Here is an 18,896-nt window from a genome sequence, read left to right as displayed (position 1 = left end):
TCCTAGGGTTTATAATATTAATTATAAGGTTTAGAGTTTATAATATTAATTTTATGTGTATAATATTATTCTTAGGGTTTATAATGTTATGCTTTATATAATATTAATCTTAGGGTTGTAATACTAATATTACGATTTAAAATATTAGTCTTAGGGTTTGTAATATTAATTTTGGGGTTCATAATATTTTTTTCCTAGGGAAAAAATTGTAATTTTATTAATGAATAACAAATTCACATGTTGTAGATGCTTACAAAGCATTCAATCATTCCAGTCTAATTTGGTGTACATAGAGCCAAAAAACTTAACTTTGAAATGGAGAGAAGCATTATGATTTTCTCCATTTCTTCTTTTCTAACTTTCTTGATTCTCCTTGGGATGGAGTGGTTGATACAATTGCTAGCTGGGAACCTTCATTCTTTCTTGGATTTTCCTTATCTGAATCAAAGCTATCAAACACATGATGACGTTTGGGGATCCAGTCTCCTTTTCTTTAGATTATGGTCGCCTGCCTGGTTGTGTGTGCAGGGGTTCCTAAGTCTTCATGATTACTCCTTCCTTTTCTACGTTGTCTTGGGTAATATGGGTTTCTTTTGTGGTAGGAGGTGCCATTTCTTCTTCTTACTCTTCATCTTCAGGCTGCTACAGTGGGAATTGACATCCCTTGGGTTTTCTTCATTGTTTCTTCTTCCTTCAAGACACTCTCTAGTTATCAGTACATGTTCTTTGTAAATGTCATGTTTGTCGGCATGTTCGACATTTAAATTTTGTGTTCTCAAAATCTAGAAATTGTGTCTGGCTTTGCTTGTTATGTGCAAGGAGGATACGATTCGACAAATCTTTATTGAGATCCACCTCCACACAAATTATGGAAAAAGTGAAGATTCGTTCTTCGATTCTTTGTGTGTCTTTCTTAATGTATTGCTCTAAGATGTTCCTGGTGCCTTCAAGCACTTTGTGGCCCCAAAAATGTAGGGGGAGATTATGCAATATTACCCATACTAGCATACTTGATACCACCATTATATTGGCATCGAAATCGGGGAACCATGGAGTGAAAACAAGTCCCGCAGATCCCCAAAACCATGGGCCTTCCTGCAATATATATTGACGTTCCTCTGATGAGGCAAAATTTACTATGAAGAAGCCTCTGGAACAAAGGTGAATCTCACAATTTAATGACCAAGTTGTGAGAATCCAGTTAAAAAGATCCACTAGTTTTGGCCAGAAACAGTTGAACCTGCATATAACAACTTGTGATTCATAGGTGGTGTGGAGATCATTTGTTTCTGTCATATCTATTGTCATAACTGGTATTTGATTCAGTTGTTCCACTATATAGGGATTGGGTAGACTGTGTGCCTGATCTGATTTTGTCGAAACTCTATATTTCCCTTTTCGAATGTCTTTGAGAGAAAGGCCTCCATATCCTGGTCCTTGATTTTGGTTACTTTCCTTTGGGGAGAATAAATCTGGCTACTCCTTTTATTCCCTTTGAATTGCTTGGACCAGGAGAGCCTCCTCGCAATCACAAATTTAATATAATGGCGGATAAATGAAGAATGATATACTTTTGAATTCCTAGCTCATCCTGCATAGATTTGCCTTCATAAATCAAGCTTTGACAGTGCTTCAGAATACCTAGAGAGTGAAAAATATTTTGCTTCAAATGGTAGACACTATTAGAGGCCTGAACCCAGAATATAATTGATTTTCCTGTTGGGGTTTTAATGAATATTTGAAATGTAGTGATGTTTCCATGATCTGACTCTCGTTTATGAGGAACATATATAGTTTTTGTCATATCATAAGTAAGACAGTGCTCCGTGAGGCATGGGAGGGATAGATTTGGATGAGAAACGCACTAACAAAAGTTCCTGGCATGAGCCTGCGCTACCCAAACCTTCCAAGAGGACCCTCCTTTATGATTTATCTTAGAGACAACAGATTGGTAGAGGGAAAATCCAAATCATGTACAGACTTTCAGATCTGGATAGTGCAGGGGATAATCTACCTTATGGGTTCCTAGATCTGATAGATCATGGCCCAATTTTGGAAAATTCCACGATTTAGAAAGGGAGTGGTCCTCCCTTGCCAATGAAGGTTTCGATCAACCTCTGGGAGATCATACTCTGGTTCGTGGAGAAATTGAATGAGAAGTTGTTTGGCAGAGTCCTCATGTGCACCTCGTCATACTCCCCTCCTGTATTCTCCATTGATGCCCAGATCGTTGGGCTGGGGGGCGACGCTGGTGCAGAAAACACCCTCAGAAACCCTCACGATCATTAAAATGAAATCGTGCATGCACCCAACACCTCATATCTTATAATGTTATTCATAGGGTTTATAATATTACGGCTTATAATATTAATCTTAGGGTTTAATAAATTAATATTAGGGTTTATAATATTAATTATATGGTTTATAATATTGTCTTAGGATTTATTATATTAATCTTAGGGTTTATAATATTAATATTAGGGTTTGTTCATAGGTGGTAGTACAATTGGCAAAAAACATGTTGGCAAGCCCTTGTGTATCCAAGTGATCGAAAGTTCAATCCCCTTGAACATGTATCCTCGGTCAAACTTAAAAAAAAAAACTTCGGGTTTATAATATTTAGTTTTATAATGTTAGGGTTTATAATATTTGGTTTAATATTAAGGTTTGATATTGTGACGTTGGAATGGTACAAAAATCTATCCAACGTTGCATTATTACAAACATTGTCTCAATGTCATAATCAATATGATAATATTTTGTAGCGCTACAACCACCCTCCAAAATTTTTCCTTAGCTTCGTTTTGGAGCCTCCCTACCAACCTTCGGAGCAACATGTCTTGCCTCGTCAAGTACACAACCTCCAGTGATTTTCTTGCAGAAAGGCAGCCTGTCGATCAAGCCTTGATGCATTCGCCTCACAGCCTGTTCATTCGGACTTGTCCAGTACCAGGCTGAGCAGCCCCTTCAAGAATTTGTGCAAATCTAGAGGGAAACCAACCTTCCCTCCAGAAATTACGCAATCATGACCGGTAGCCTGCTGGGTCCCAGAATTGCACAATTCTGCTGAGAAAGTTTCAGCCATAAAATTGTGCAATCCTTCCTAGCTAGGCTCCTCAGCCCAGAATTTGCACAAATCTGGGAAGAGGTCAGCTACTCTGCCTAGAAATTGTGCAAATATTCTGAGCAGCCAGCCCATCTCCTAACTAGAAATGCCCAATTTCTCCTAGCAGTTGAGCAGCCTCTTGCATGTACAGTTGAGTTGACCAGTTCCCTCCAGGACCGAGGAAAACATATTTTCATGTATGGGCTGCTTATCCCAAGGGAGCATGCAAAGGCATCGCTTGTTTCAGGGATCTATTTTTGGCGGTTGGAGGTTGCATGCAAGGATCATTTCATAAACCTCCCACCAAGTGTCAATTTCCCTAGATTTGTGGCATGTGCGTCACAACTTCAATTTTATCAAAACTCATCAACCAGACGTTGCAGAGCTCATGCCTCACATCAACCTCGCAGCTCTGACATCCCACATCACATCTAGGAGTTGTCGGCACATTCATCTCAACTGTTTTGGGGTAAGCCCACTTTCCATGTCTTATGTTGCATTTCTGGCGCTTTTTTTGTTTCACTTGGTATGAACATTGTTTGCTTGATTTTAGTGAGTGCCTACTGTCATTTTGATACATACTAGATTTTACAAGCACCTTTTCATTTTTCATTAAAATCTCACTGCTTTCGCATGCATGAAACTGTTTTTCACGAACGGTCGTCGATTCGGTGACTCGCCTCACTCACATGCATGTTGTTTTATTTTCTGATCTTCCATTCACTATTTGCATGCACGACCTTTCACTTATGCTTACACTTAGCATTGCCATGCATTTGCATTCAATTTCTCTTTCAGTTTCCTGTTGGCGAGTCTGGGCAACCTTGGCCCTGACTCCGCCTCACCAAGACAACATTGCGCAATCCTGAGAGGGAAGGCTCTATCTTCCTCTCAGGAAATGCGCACTTCTGCCCAGCGATTGTCCTCCAGTATTGCATTGTACAATTCTGAGGGACAGTGACTGCTAGCCCTGAAAATTGCGCAATGCAGTCACTGAGCCTACAACCTTTTCCATATGATATTGCGCATTGCGCAATTCCAGCAGTCAATAGCCAGACTGGACTTTGCATTGCATAGTTCCAGTAATTAGCCAGCCCCTAGCAGCCCAGACTGTGCCTTACGCAGTCTTAGTAGTCAGTCTCCCGACCTCTCAGCGGAAATTGCGCGACCTTCATGATCAGTCACACATGTATGTTGCAAGTCAGTTCTCAAGTTCATTTTGGTTTTTGACTGACAGATTGATTGCCATGAGTGTTGCCATGTCTCCAAGTATCGTAGGTGTTCATTTGCCTCTTAGTAGCACATGTACAATGGTTTCTAGGAGAGAAGAGTCAAAGATACTATTCAGAGCACACTTGGGGATGCAGTCGATCAAGTGTCTATGAGTTTGCCTACTCATGAAGACATCAAGTTGTTCGTAGACAAGGACATCAAGATATGACGATAGCAGCATCACAACGAGCAACATCATGAACAACAACTAAAGGAAACATATCGGATGCAATGAATGCAAGAGGAAGGTTGTTGACAACACAGAGGTGGAACAAATTTGCAAGCTCAAGCAGATCTGCTAATGATGAAAGCAACTTTGGAGACTCAGGCTATGAGGTGACGACACGATCGCATGAAGATAAAGAATGGAACAAAGTGTTATAGGCATATTTGGGCACTGCAACCCCAAACTCATATGTCCATGAACTAAGGGCTCCTTAAGTCCCTAAAAGTGTTGTTTCACACCCTAAAGGATTATGGTCAACTGATTACATCATTTCCCAGAAGTTCCACCTGAAAAACTACTCAAAACTGGCCAAAACTAGACCATACAGACTGCTCCATGGGCAAGGTGTGATGCATACTGACTGCCTAACTGGCTAGGTGCAATGCATACTCAAATGGCCTTCTATGGGGTGTGATGAGCGAGAATAGAAAAATGGCAGAGACAGTTTGCAAGGTGGATGATCATGGATTCTTCCAGAAACTTCTCCTGTGACACTTGCCTCTTTGAATTCGCCCAGGGATGAGAAGGAGATCATAAAATCTCCAAGTGGAACCAAGCTATCAGTGGAATGACACTAATCAAAAACCCAGAGCTGACTCACACCCTTGCAAGACATCTATAAATGGATCCCTCATCTGAGAGATCTGGAGGCTGGAATTTTTTATTTTGTAAGTGTTGTTGGTTTGTTGGTGAGAAGAGACATTGCATTGTTGGGTGATTTGCTTGTTCATGAGGTGAAGAGGGCTTCTACAACTGGGAGGATGATGTTGGATCAGACAGCTGGGTTGTAATCGTCTCTTACATTACTATTAATAATTTTTTTTGAGTTTTTCTCCATATGATCGTGTATTTGTGAATCTTATTGTTCATGAATGCAATTGTATGGTCAATGTGTTTCTGATTCTGCATTGTTTATGATGTTTTAGATAGAGATGCTTTGATAGTTTGCTGTTACTTTGTCTCTACAGGTACTCTTTGAAGCGGGACAAGTAGGAGAGGAGTGGAAAATTCTATCAAGGAAAGGAGAAATGTAGCTAGGATCAAAGCGGAAGATCTAGCTTGGTCTTCTTTTCTTCTCTTCCATCCATCACACTTAAAAGAACTCTTGGAAATCTTTCATTGTTTGTTTCTAAGATAGCTACTCGTCTTAGTGGGACTAGCAGTTCAAATCGATACTAGTTTTCCCTGAAACAAAATGGCGACTCCGCTGGGGAACGAATAGTTTGTTTATTGTTTGCTTTATAAACTACAGACGGAGCCTGAAGTTAGCCAGATAGCATTCGAAACGCCTTTGCTATGCAATTGCGAAGTAGATAAATGATGCTTCATTCAATCTCCAGGTTGGTTTATGAACTGAACATCTGACTTACAAAGCATCCTAAGTGCCCTTGTGGTAGCTCAGAACCTCATCAGATCTTACCCTTATGCTTTGTGTTTACTGTCCATCATTACCCAACCTAAATCACTGAACTTAGCTGCAAGTTTTGAGCAAAAACCAAGCTCAGTTCCGCTCCTTGGCCCATTGCACTATTTGTAACTGTGCAACCTGGATGCAACGCACCTCCCGTGTGTTGTAGGTGAGATGCATCCCTGTTTCCCTATGTTGCAGGTGCGATGATTCAGTGATACTGTTTTCTTCTCCGAAATTTGGTTTTTTCCTCATTGTTTTCAGCTTTATTCAGTAGTTTTGCTGTACATGATCAGTGTCTTCTTGCTGAAACCATCTTCCTCCACATTATTTCAGCCTCCATCAGTTAGGAATTGTAAATGTTTTTGTGTATTTGTCAACCATTTACAGTCTTCCTTTGTCGAAAGTAGCCTAATCGAACTGTCGTTTTTTGATGCAAGTGTCGTAATTGTCATTTTAAATCAAAAGAAGAGTGTCGTAAAGTCTTCCTCTTCTAGATAGTTGATTGTACTTTTGTCATTGTACTTGATTTTGAATTATTAGTATTTGAAGTGTCGAAAAACAGTTTTTTATTTCGAAATCGAAAGTGTCGTCTTAGTCTTTGTTTCATGTTGAAAAGAAAATTGTTAGTAATGACGCTTTGAAAGAAAATAGTTCAGATTTGTACTTATCTTTCCTTTTTGTCATTCACACATTAAGAAAGTGGAAAACAAATACATGCATGTGCATCTGCATTTTGACTGCATGCGAAATTTGATTTAGGAAAGTGCATTTAGTGTGTGCTCTATGCTCTCTGCTGAAAGAAAATCATTATCTTATTTCCTTTGTAGCAAGGATTTTCATTGCTAAAAGAACATAAACTATTGTTTATCATTTTAGATTTCATATTTAGGAATTTCACATCTACATCACGAGGTGGACCTTGAAAGACAAACTTCTAAGCAAGATCAACTCTAAAATAAACATAAAAACGCTTTGGAACCTAACGCAACACATCTAGAAGTCTAGGATAGAGACGTGTTCCAGCGTCATAAAACCTGGTAACTATCATTTTCATCGAAGGTTGGGTGATTCCTCCTCTTTGATACGACAAGTGCCAGTATGGACTTGTGCTCCCCGTACCATTGAGTATATATTGGGAGACCACAATAGGCTGACATCCTTTATCCTTAGGAAGCCGTGTCTGCCGCCCTATCGATCGTAATGCACTGAACACAACATTCGGGAAGATTGACTACCGTACATAAGCCCTTGGTAATTTCTCTATCATTTATCACCAAGGTGTATTTTGCAGTTTTATGATTGATTTGGTAAACCCTCTGTCTAGACTTCCAGAGCAGTCACTTTCATTCCTTTTCGACTCCTTAAAAGAAAAGGTCCATCTGAGCGCTTGTCACTTCAGGCTCATTTAAATCGAAGGCGACTAGAGTCACCTTTAGCTTTTTCTCGACTCTTAAAAATTGAAAAAGCAAGTTGCATCCAAGTGTCTTTAAAATTTATTTTAATTGGAATAACATCCTTGTTCCTTCGTTGGTCTGAGGTTGAGATAATGGAGTCTACTAATCAAGAATCCCTCTTGGAGGGAATCCTAGTCCTTTCTCCTCTTGGGGAGATATTGGTTCTCCATATATGGCTTCATTGTCCCTTCCGGGAATCATAATCGGCCTGCCGGTATGGCTTTTCTCGACCTCTATCATTCAAAACACCGTAATTATTCAACAATCTAATTAGCAACCAGATGATACTGAAGTTACCCCTGCGCCTTCTACTTCGTTCGTTTCTCCTTCCCCTTCTTCCTCTTCGCTTGGGGAAACTAGTGACACTAAAAACCAAGTAACTGAGAAGAAAAAGAAAGGGAAGGAGAAGAAGAAGAAGCCAGCTAAACAAGGGAACGACCAGACATCATCTGGAGAAAATCCGCACACTAAAGTTTCCAAACCAAAAACTCCATGCGTAATTTGCAAGGAGAGACATTACCATTGAGATTTCCCTTGCATCCCATGGATATTGAGGGAATGGTCTCCCCGGTTGCACCATTTGGTGTCATCAACCCCTGACAGTCAAGTTGATAGCACACCATCAACTAGTGAAAATGAAGTCAATAGACAAAAAGGAAAAGTCAGAGTTCCATGTAGGTTATGTGAAGGTGATCATACTCTTCACCGTTGTCCTTTTCTAGACGAAGCCAAAAGCATTTTGGATAACCGTCCTGCTTCACCGCAACAACTTCCACCTGGATACAAGAAACTCTTGCCAAGTCCTTCGCTAGTTGAAAACCCGATTGACATAACTCAATTGTCGATTGAATCACCTATCATTGAAAGTGAACCTTCTAAGTCCATACTAGACCAAATTCAACTAGTCGAGATGGCAGTCAACCCAGTCTTGCCTTCAAAAAATCCACCTTCAGATGATATAGTTTCCAAAGAGAATGAGAACGACACCGTTCAAATTCTTTTTGTCGATACAGAGTCTAATGAACTTGGAGGCAATCTGCCCATTCCTTCACAACAGGAAGAGATCCCCCCAGTTCATGAAACTTATCCAGACATTTATCCAGTACCTCCTCCAAGCAGTCTAGTCGTTTTCTTTGATTGGAATTAGCTAGCAAAACCTCGCCTTCCATCTAATGTACCATTCCGAATCATAGTACAAGTTTACAAAATGATCGTGTCTGGCACTATCATAGATGAAGGGGCTTCGGTGAGTATCCTTTCCTCAACTGCTTGGAAAGTGCTTGGTTCGCCATCGCTTTTGCCTGAAAAACAAAATTTGTCGGGCTTCAAAAAAGGAACCAGTCGACCATTAGGGATCCTTCCAAAGTTACCGATAAATTTGAGAAAGAAAACCGTTTATTTGAACGTGATGGTAGTCCAAGGTCCACTAGATTATAATCTACTCCTTGGACGTGATTATATATATAGCATGGAAGCCATTGTTTCCACATTCTTTCGAGTGATGTGTTTTCCACATGAAGGTAGACTGGTGCAACTTGTCGACCAGCTTTCATTTCCTGGTTCAAACATAGCTATAAATCAACCATCATCCCTAAATGGTCTTTCCGCATCAACAATGTCTCTTCCACCTTCATCCCATCCACCTAATTACCGCAGGTAGTTCGGTGAGTATGATGAAGATTAGGGGGCATGAACCCTAGTCTGCTTTGGCAGGCGAACCCAGAGGAAAAGAGAGATTTTCTTGAAAGGTCATAATACTTGGACCGAATAACATTCCCGTATAGGTTATGTGATCAGTCTGACATGATTATTTCCTTTGTACGATTGTGAATGGAAGCTCACAGCATTCACCTTCGTACGTTATGTGATTGGAAGCTCATAGCAATCACCTTTGTCTATTTCGATGGACATTGCAAAGGAAGAGTTTTTGTCTCCCAACAGAAACAATCCTGCCTAACCGCAAGGACTTCCATTTGATAACCTGGAAACTCTCCTTTTACTGAAAGACCTAGGGGCATGCAAACCTTTGCATGCAAGTGAAAAGCGACCTTTGATTTTCTTAGTTTGTAGGTTCTTAACCCTTTAACCTCGTAGCTCGGTCATTTCTAGCTTACATAAAAAGGTCATGAGCACATGTTATAGTAGTGATCAAGCTCATTAAAAAATAAATCTACCAAGGGACATTATCCAAATACTGGTAAGAGCAATTTTCCCGCAAGGTTCAAGCTCGTTTAAAAATCAACCTGCACTGATCACATGTTGGCACAAAGTTCAAGCTCATTAAAAAATAAACCCACCTTTGGTAAATAACCTTTGTGATCACTTTGCTATTTGCCCTTTTTGAACTTTGGTTGTGTTCCTTCTGTCACCTCCATTTCATTCAGCCGACCATACGCTTCCACTTGATTGTTTACCCTTTTGAGGAACATCTGCGACGAGTGATTCTGATTGCCACCCTCTTTACACTGCCATGTTTTGAGAAGTTCCAAACTTACCTAGAACCAGCTACTACCCAGAAATACCACTCGTTCCTAAAAAATGAGCCTCTATTAAACTCTTTTTAGACTCGTTAAATTAAAAAGATTGTCGAGCTATTGGCCTTTCCAGCTCATTAAAGTAAGGGGAACACCATCCCTCTCATATATTTTAATTTGTTTGGACTTGAGGGATTATTAAACAAAAAGATCGAGCGCTTGTCTTTGTCAGCTTGTTAAAATTATCGAAAAGTCATCCCTTTCGTATTATTTTACACTTTTTCGGACTTAAGGGATTATGCCACGAAAAAGGACTATTGGAGTCTCCTTTTCGTCCATTTTAAAACTCTCTAAAAATGAAAAGGACCAAGTTATATTTGTCTTTAAACTCGTTAAAACAATAGCGACAAACTTGTCCACCTAGGCAAGAACGAGTCTCATTGACGCTAGGCTCGCTAAACACAAAGTGACAGGTTTGCCCAAAGGGAAAATTATAGACCAAGCATATGTTATCCTCCTCAAGCTTGTCAAAAATAAAGAGGTACTAGTCAACAATGAATGGGGAAAAATGGGAAGAAAACTTGAAGAACTCTATTGGTAGCCAGTCGCTCTTAAACATGACACTTTCACTCCATCACCGTGATTGAGTTGGGTTGGGTTTTTCCGTTCACTGTCACCGTTGGTCCGCCGTGCCATCCATGGGGTTAACACTACTAGTCCATATCAATGTCGCCAATATGTTCAAGAGAAGTCATTCAGAGAATTCACCATCCAGTAAACGCCTCATCCATTGCATTACATCCACTCTTCATTTTTCATGGCTGCCATTCCTGAACCTTATATCATCAGATCGTTTTCACCTCCACAAAAATCATTTGCTCCGTTTCACGTCATAGATGTGGGATACATCAAGGCCCTCCTACGACAAGTCACTTCTTGTCGACATCAGCTCATTATCCAAGAAGTTGACTTAGAAACAACCCTTTCAGTACTTTGAAGCTTGCATGCCTCAATGGCAAGTTTCTCACTTCTGGTGACAGGTTTACATCAATGACCTTCGACTGAAAGACTTTGCGTGGTGTTCGACATCGGCTCATATATTCACACCACATGAATTGTACTGTAGTACCTTGAGGGTCATCATCATTATCGGTGACTCCTCTCGCGTCTGTTAATAGCTTACATCATTGGCTGGTAATCAGGTGATGTCTTTCCATGTTCGACTTCAGAACATCTTTTCACATGGATTGACTTGTACATCGGGCGAAGATTGGATGAGTTTTGAAGACCTTGGATCTAGTTTCATCCATCCGGGCTGCGATATTTTCAGGAAAATAAAGACATCAATTGTACACAGAAGCTGCACAGATAGTCATCTAAGCCAGGAAAGATGAATCTTCATGTGAAGAATCACCAGTCTGCAACAACAGGCAATTGTTTGTCCTATGTACATGAGAATGAATTTATAAAGCTGAGCATGGGAATGCTCGCCTCAGCTAGATCATGAAAATAATATGATGATGATGTATTGTATTGTATCTTATACAGGACACCTTCCAGTACGAATACCTCGGATCCTCATGAATAAAGCATTTCACTCGACATCAGAAGATTTACGACCTCATGCTTTAAGGGGCAGCTGTTATAGACATATTTTGGCACTACAACCTCAAACTCATATGTCCATAAAATAAGGGCTCCTTAAGTCCCTAAAAGTGTTGTTTCACACCCTAAAGGATTATGGTCAACTGATTACATCATTTCCCAGAAGTTCCACCTGAAAAACTACTCAGAACTGGCCAAAACTGGACCATACAGACTGCTCCATGGGCAAGGTGTGAAGCATATTGACCGCCTAACTGGCCAGGTGTGATGCATACTCAAATGGCCTTCTGTGGGGTGTGATGAGCGAGAGTAGACAAATGGCAGAGACAGTTTGCAAGGTGGATGATCATGGAATCTTTCAGAAACTTATCCTGTGACACTTGCCTCTCTGAATTCGCCCAGGGATGAGTAAGAGATCATGAAATCTCCAAGTGGAACCAAGCTATCAGTGGAATGACACTAATCAAAAACCCAGAGCTGACTCACACCCTTGCAAGACATATATAAATGGATTCCTCATCTGAGAGATCTGGAGGCTGGAATTTTGTATTTTGTAAGTGTTGTTGGTTTGTTGGTGAGAAGAGACATTTCATTGTTGGGTGATTTGCTTGTTCATGAGGTGAAGAGGGCTTCTACAACTGGGAGGATGATGCTGGATTAGACAGCTGGGTTGTAATCTTCTCTTACATTACTATTAATAAAGTTCTTTGAGTTTTCCTCCACATGATCGTGTATTTGTGAATCTTATTGTTTATGAATGCAATTGTATGGTCAATGTGTTTCTGATTCCACATTGTTTATGATGTTTTAGATAGAGATGCTTTGATAGTTTGTTGTTACTTTGACTCTACAGGTGCTCTTTGAAGTGGGACAAGTAGGAGAGGAGTGGAAAATTCTATCAAGGAAAGGAGAAATCAAGCTAGGATCAAAGCGGAAGATCCAGGTTCGTCTTCTTTTCTTCTCTTCCATCTATCACACTTAAAGGAACTCTTGAAAAGCTTTCATTGTTTGTTTCTAAGATAGCTACCCGTCTTAGTGGGACTAGCAGTTCGAATTGACACTAGTTTTCCCTGAAACACAAAGAAGGAATTGCATGTGCTGAAGCAACAACTCAAGGAAGAACATGAGCTGCATAGACAAGTGAATGAGTTGCAATAGGAACAAGAACTGCAGAGGGCGCAACATGCATTCACGGATGAAATTGTGCTCGTACAAGTCATAAATCCAACCCAACATCTAGCACAGAGCAGACATGGTGAGAAATGTTGTTGATCTCATGTGAGGGATTCAACAACATGCATGTCATTATGTGCACGCATGCGATCCACCCCATTCAGGACACTCACCAAGGGGAAAAGAAGAAGCAAGTCCGACTGGAGTTGAGCATGTAGTTGATAGTTGATGCACATGACCACTAGCACACATTGGAAGATCAGCACTGACACTATGCATCGGTGTGCTGCCGGTTCGGTTGCACCAAGAAAACCATGTGCATGGTAGCAGACGATTTGGATGAAGGAGCCACACCAATGCACCCGGATGTAATGGAGGCAAGAGTTCGCTTAAGAAAGATGTCACCATGGGGTGCATGCACACCATCACAGACGACCAATCTTGGCATCATCTCACCACCTTCACCATCACAAGCATGTCAAAGAGTTGGTCTCACCACAACGGACTGAGTGTTAGTGATGTCTTTCATGGCTTTCTCAAGCCATTTTGTCTCACATGAGCACATGTGCATTGTAATGTAACGTCTTGTCAAGTGGAAGTTCAAGTGTCGATAGTTGGATGTAACAATCATAGAGTAGATGAAGAGTCACGAGGGTAGATGAACTGTCACAAAGGGGAATGTCAAGGGTCACCCCACCCTTTTCTATAAATAAAACCTCATAACTCATTGTAAAGGCTTTTGGTCAACCAATCTTCGATAGGAATATCTTAGAGAAAGTTTGAACAATATTGTAAAGAGCCTTGGCTTCTCCACTCCGCATAGCTAGTACATCTCTTTGGAGAGAGAAGGTGGTTGTGGCTATAATGTTCCACTATTGGAACTAGTGGTTGGACATGGATGTATTGTATAACTAGAGCTTACACTTCTTAATATAACAGATCCAACACGTTTCATGCATATGTTGTATTGTATTTTATGCTATCTGGTTTACTCTAAATGATATATGTATTTGTTTGCTTACACATGCATGTATGGACGATTCTGTATAAGTATTTATGAATCTTTATGAAATGTGCTATTGGTTTAAGCATCACTTTGGATTTCGTGCTAATTTTCTTTCTAGCTTGTGATGCATCTTCGCTCGTGTGTTCCCTTCCAAGCTGAGTGCTATTACACGTTTCCAAGGGGCACACTCATCTCAATCCCCGTGTGTGAGAACCTATCATGCACCTTCCTTGGCTCGTTGCAGTTGTCACACCCTTGCTACCAACAAAGTTATCTTACTTGCCTCTGTGTGAAATCGTGGTCAAGGCATTACCATACGGCCCACTCCTTGGACTCTTACACCAAACGGTCTGAGGTCTAATTGGGACTTCTTACCGGGGATATCCCCTTACATGTTGGTGGGTCTAGCACCGTAAACATAATCATTATTGCAATGTTACATTACAATGCAATATATTCAACATTGCCTAGCGACATTACAAAATTGGGGACTAATATTAAGGTCTATAATATTAGGGTTTATGATATTTGATTTATAATATTAAGGTTTAATATTAGGATTTATAATATTAATCTTAGAGTTTATAGTATTAATCATAGAATTTATAATCCTAGGGATTAATATATTAAACTTAGGGTTTAATATTAATCTTAAGATTTATAATATTAATGGTAAGGTTTATAATATTAATCTTAGGTTTTATAATCCTATGGTTTATAATATTAATCCTAGGGTTCTTAATATTAATCTTACAATTTAGAACATTAGTCTTAGGGTTTGTAATATTAATGTTTGGATTTATAATATTATTCTTAGGGTTTATAATATTAATATTAGGGTTTAATATAATATTTTTAGGGTTTAATATATTAATCTTAGTGTTTAATATTAATATTAGGGTTTATAATATTAATCATGGGGTTTGTAATCCCTAGAGATTGTAATATTAATACTAGGGTTTATAATCTTGTGATTTATAATATTAATCCTAGGGTTTGTAATATTAATTTTATGATTTAGAATATTAGTCATAGGGTTTGTAATATATATTTTTTGTAAGCTTGGCAGGAATTTTTTCATTCGTTCATCAAAAAGGGCAGATTACATCCATGATCAGATGGTAAGGTGGCCTCAATCTACCTAGTGGGAAACCAGATTTGTTAGCCACCGTACAACATTATAAGCCAACCATAAGAAAAATATTTTAAGACTATATTTTAGAGCTAGATTTGTCTAAGTATCCTTGTCCCATCTACTATCTAAATATCTACAACATAGTATCAAAGTCTGCATATTATGCATTTGTACTTAACAAAAATAGAAAAACATGTTAGATTAGACACACTACTAATCATCATAAGAGTCTGCAAGAGATGGATCTTTCATGCTCGACCCAGGTAATTCCATTTGAGGGAGACACAAAATATGATTTTTTATACGGTTGAGGCGAGAATTTTGTTGTTGAATATAAAACTAAATAAGTTGGAGTTCTTTATGAATTTCTAGGAGAACAGGGTTTATCTTGGGCGGAGAAGTTGCAGGAGTGGAAAGGGCTCTTGCTACAATGTTTTTCATGATCCAATACAGGTAGACGATATGTTTTTACTGGGAAGATTGACCTTTGGTATTATTAGCTTTGTTGGCGTTTGGCCCAAAAATGGATCCAAAACACTCCCAAAGTCTCCAAAGCTTGCTTTAAATCATGCCAAAGTATCCAAGTATGCCCCAAAAGTATTCAAAATCCTCTTAAGGATCGTTCAAAGAGAAAAACAGTCACATACCAAGAGCCCTTGGAAGGGCGGAAATACACTATCGGGAGGTAGAAAACCAAAGAAAACAATGAAAATCAAGTATCGCGGGCTTTAAACAGTGAAATAATACCAGCCGTTAGATCTGGCCGATCAACGGCCCAGATATGATCGGCGGATCACATCGGCGGATCTGATCAGTGACAATCGGTGCAAGACACCGCCAATCAGTGATCGCCGATGATCGGATCGGTAGGTCGCTATCGGCGGAGGTATCGATGCAGACAATATGGAATGAGCGATTGCGATTGGGGATTCAACGTGGATCGTCGATCACGCGCGCAGATCGACAGCCCACATCGCATCAGTGGATCACAGTTGGGGAAACCTTAAGGGGCGGGGCCTTTACATATATATGACAGCGACCCGATAACCGGACCTGACGGGGTTCTAAACAATATTGTATAATATTTCAAGTCCGCGGAAAGCCCAATTCTTAATGTTTTTGTGTATTTTCGTTGTTTAAACGAAAATATAAAGGGAGCCTTGGGCAGTGCCGATGCGATAAAGCCCGGACTTGAAAGGGTCTCAGAAGTGAAATATATAAAATTTGAGATCCGGGAAAAGCCAATTTTCATGTTATTTTGGTGCTTTTACGTATTTCTGAATACGAGGAAAATATAAAGGGACCAGGCCACCTGCGACTTGCGACAGCGACAAGGGTGGACCCGATGGGTTTCGTAGGTGAAATATATATATTTTCAGGTCCGTAAAGGCTGATTTTGCATGTTTTTTTATGTTTTTGCCATATTGCAAAATACACGGAAAATACCCAAGCGCGGGCTTTTTGTGACTTTCGATGGCGACAAGGGTGGACCCGAGAGAAGAATAAACCATTTTCTGAAGACCTTTGAAGTCCGAAAAGGACAGAGAAGGGCAGGATTTCTCAGTGTTGTTGTGTTTTCTGTTTAAAATAGAAACAATCATTGTTTTCGACATAGGTCCATAATATGACAGCATTGCTCTATTTTTACAGAAAGCATGCATTGTTAAAACATTTGAAAGGGCACACCACAACACAACATGCCCAACATAGCCACAACAACAGAATCGATCATGGAGCAGACAGCACTGCCCATCCCAACATACATAATGGTCATGGAGCATCTCTGACACAAGAAAGATCCCTGCCAGCACAACAAACTACCCAAAATATCTTAATGCAGTTATTCCTCTGTCAGGAGAAGAAAACCTCTGAATCATGCTTGCCCATTCAGGGAATCAAACGGTTAAACAAGACAGATGGATAGATTAAGACCTCTGAAGCCTCAGAAGGCTGAGCATCATCCTAAACAGGCTATAAATAGCTGAAAGTAAGATGTAATACGGGTTCAACTTCTGGAGACTAATGAGACTTTGCTACTCAAGCTTCTCATCTTCATTCTAGTGAATACAAGCTTCTTTTGTTGTTATATGTTCAATGTACATTTTCCCCTTCTGTTCTAAGCTTGCACTTGAACAGTTTGTTCATGTTTTTCTTTTGTGTCTAAGGCCAGATAATTGTCATCTTATCTCTGCTTTGATAAATTAGATTTGCAAGCTTCTTTTACTTCCTATAGTTGGCCATTCATATATGTTTATATATGCATCTACTGGTATAGGTGGTATTCTTCATCTATTCATTAGATTTACAAATTATTGAGCATTAGTGGTCTAAAGCCTTGTAAAGATGAGGATGTTCATGCATGTCTTGAGTTAAAAACAGAGTTGAAATGGTTATTTGGCTTGATCCAAACCATTATTCATTCCAATAGTTCAGAGAACAATATTGAAGATTATACGTTACTAGGCATCTCTGATTTGCAACCTAGGAGAGTTTCCTGGGGATTTAACATAATTGGTGCCTCTGCTGGGGAGAGGAAACTGAAGCTCAACCTCCCTGGGAAACGATATAGATCCAACTTTGATGATAGACAAAGTCTGGGCACTTTTTTGGTTGTAATAATCTATCTGGCGACTCTAGTGGAAGCTGAACCTCTTGGCAACTCCACTTCATAGTTCTAGCTCAGTTTGTGAGGCATACTAGGAGAAATCCTCATAAGCCACAAGTTGACCCAGTACATGACCCTGAAAAAATCATCAAAGAGAGAAAGGTATTGCAGAAAGGAGCATTAGGTTCAGGTAAACCTAAACAATCTTCTATATCTCTTCAAGAAAGGCTTGTAATAGAACAAATACATGTTGAGAGTATAGCATCTTATACTAGCAGTGAAGAAAAATTCTCAGAAATTTATAAAGCTCCTTATTCTTTAGGTTCTCCTTTTGTTGTATGCCCAAAGGAAACCTCACCTCCTATCCATCATACTCCTTTAGTCTTACTAGTCACTCCTCAACCCTCTATTATTCAGAATTTCAGTACCCTTATAGCCACCACAGCTATGGCAGGCCCACAAGCACTTACCAAAATGGAAAGAATCATAGCTTCTAGGTATGGATATCTAATATTTCCCACTCCTTTGAATGCCATGCCTACTGGAGAATATTAGAAATATAGGCCTAAGTTCACTGGGACTGAAGGTGTTATTGCTGAACAACATCTTGAGTCATTTTATAGCTATGCTGATAACTTGGACATTAATGAAGATGATGTGTGGATGAGAGTCTTTGTCTAAAGCCTAGATGGAGAGGCTAGAAAATGTATTAGAGAACTAACCCCAAGATCTATAGCAGACATTTAAGCTTTAGATGATGCATTTCTAAAGCATTGGGGGGATAAGAAGGATCTCCTCTACTACCACATTGGGTTTGACAACTTAAAGAGAGAAAATGGTGAGTTGCTGTCTGATTTTAATAAGAGGTTTAACCATATGTACAACAAGATAGGAGCTGAAGTAAAACCCATTATTACCTCTGCTAAACTCACCTATGCCAGTGCTTTTGATTTTGACTTCTGCCTACTATTGAGGGAGAGGCAATGTGCTACTTTGACTGAAATGCAGGATGCAGCCTTGGAAGTAGAATCAAACATTATGGTTGCAGATAAGCTCAAAGGTAATGTTGATAGAAGAAGACAGAGGGGCAAGTATTCATCATCCTTTGATCCTAAGATAGATAAAATGACCAAAATGATCGAGTCATTAGCCTCTAAAATCTCCAAATTGAAGGTTGAGCAGCACTCGGGGAAAGGAAGAGTGCCTAATACCTTTGCTCCTAGAAATCCAAATCTAAATCCATATAGAAGAACTAATGAGTAGTTGCAGATTTTGCAAAGAAACAAAGATGCTAATGAAGACCAAAGGGTGAAGGCTCCTTTTCAAAATGCAGTCATGGAAGAAGAGCATTTTGAGGAAGATGATGTGATCCATTGTTTTGAAGACAAAGGCAATGCCCATTTTTTTTACCTTTTCTATCTATGAAAAG

This window comes from Pinus tabuliformis, chromosome 3_1 (assembly GCF_031772625.1).
Source record: "Pinus tabuliformis cultivar Carrire ecotype Pingquan chromosome 3_1, CPIR1, whole genome shotgun sequence".
NCBI lineage: Eukaryota > Viridiplantae > Streptophyta > Pinopsida > Pinales > Pinaceae > Pinus > Pinus tabuliformis.
The sequence above is the reverse complement of the archived record's forward strand: the minus strand, read 5'-3'. Positions refer to the sequence as shown.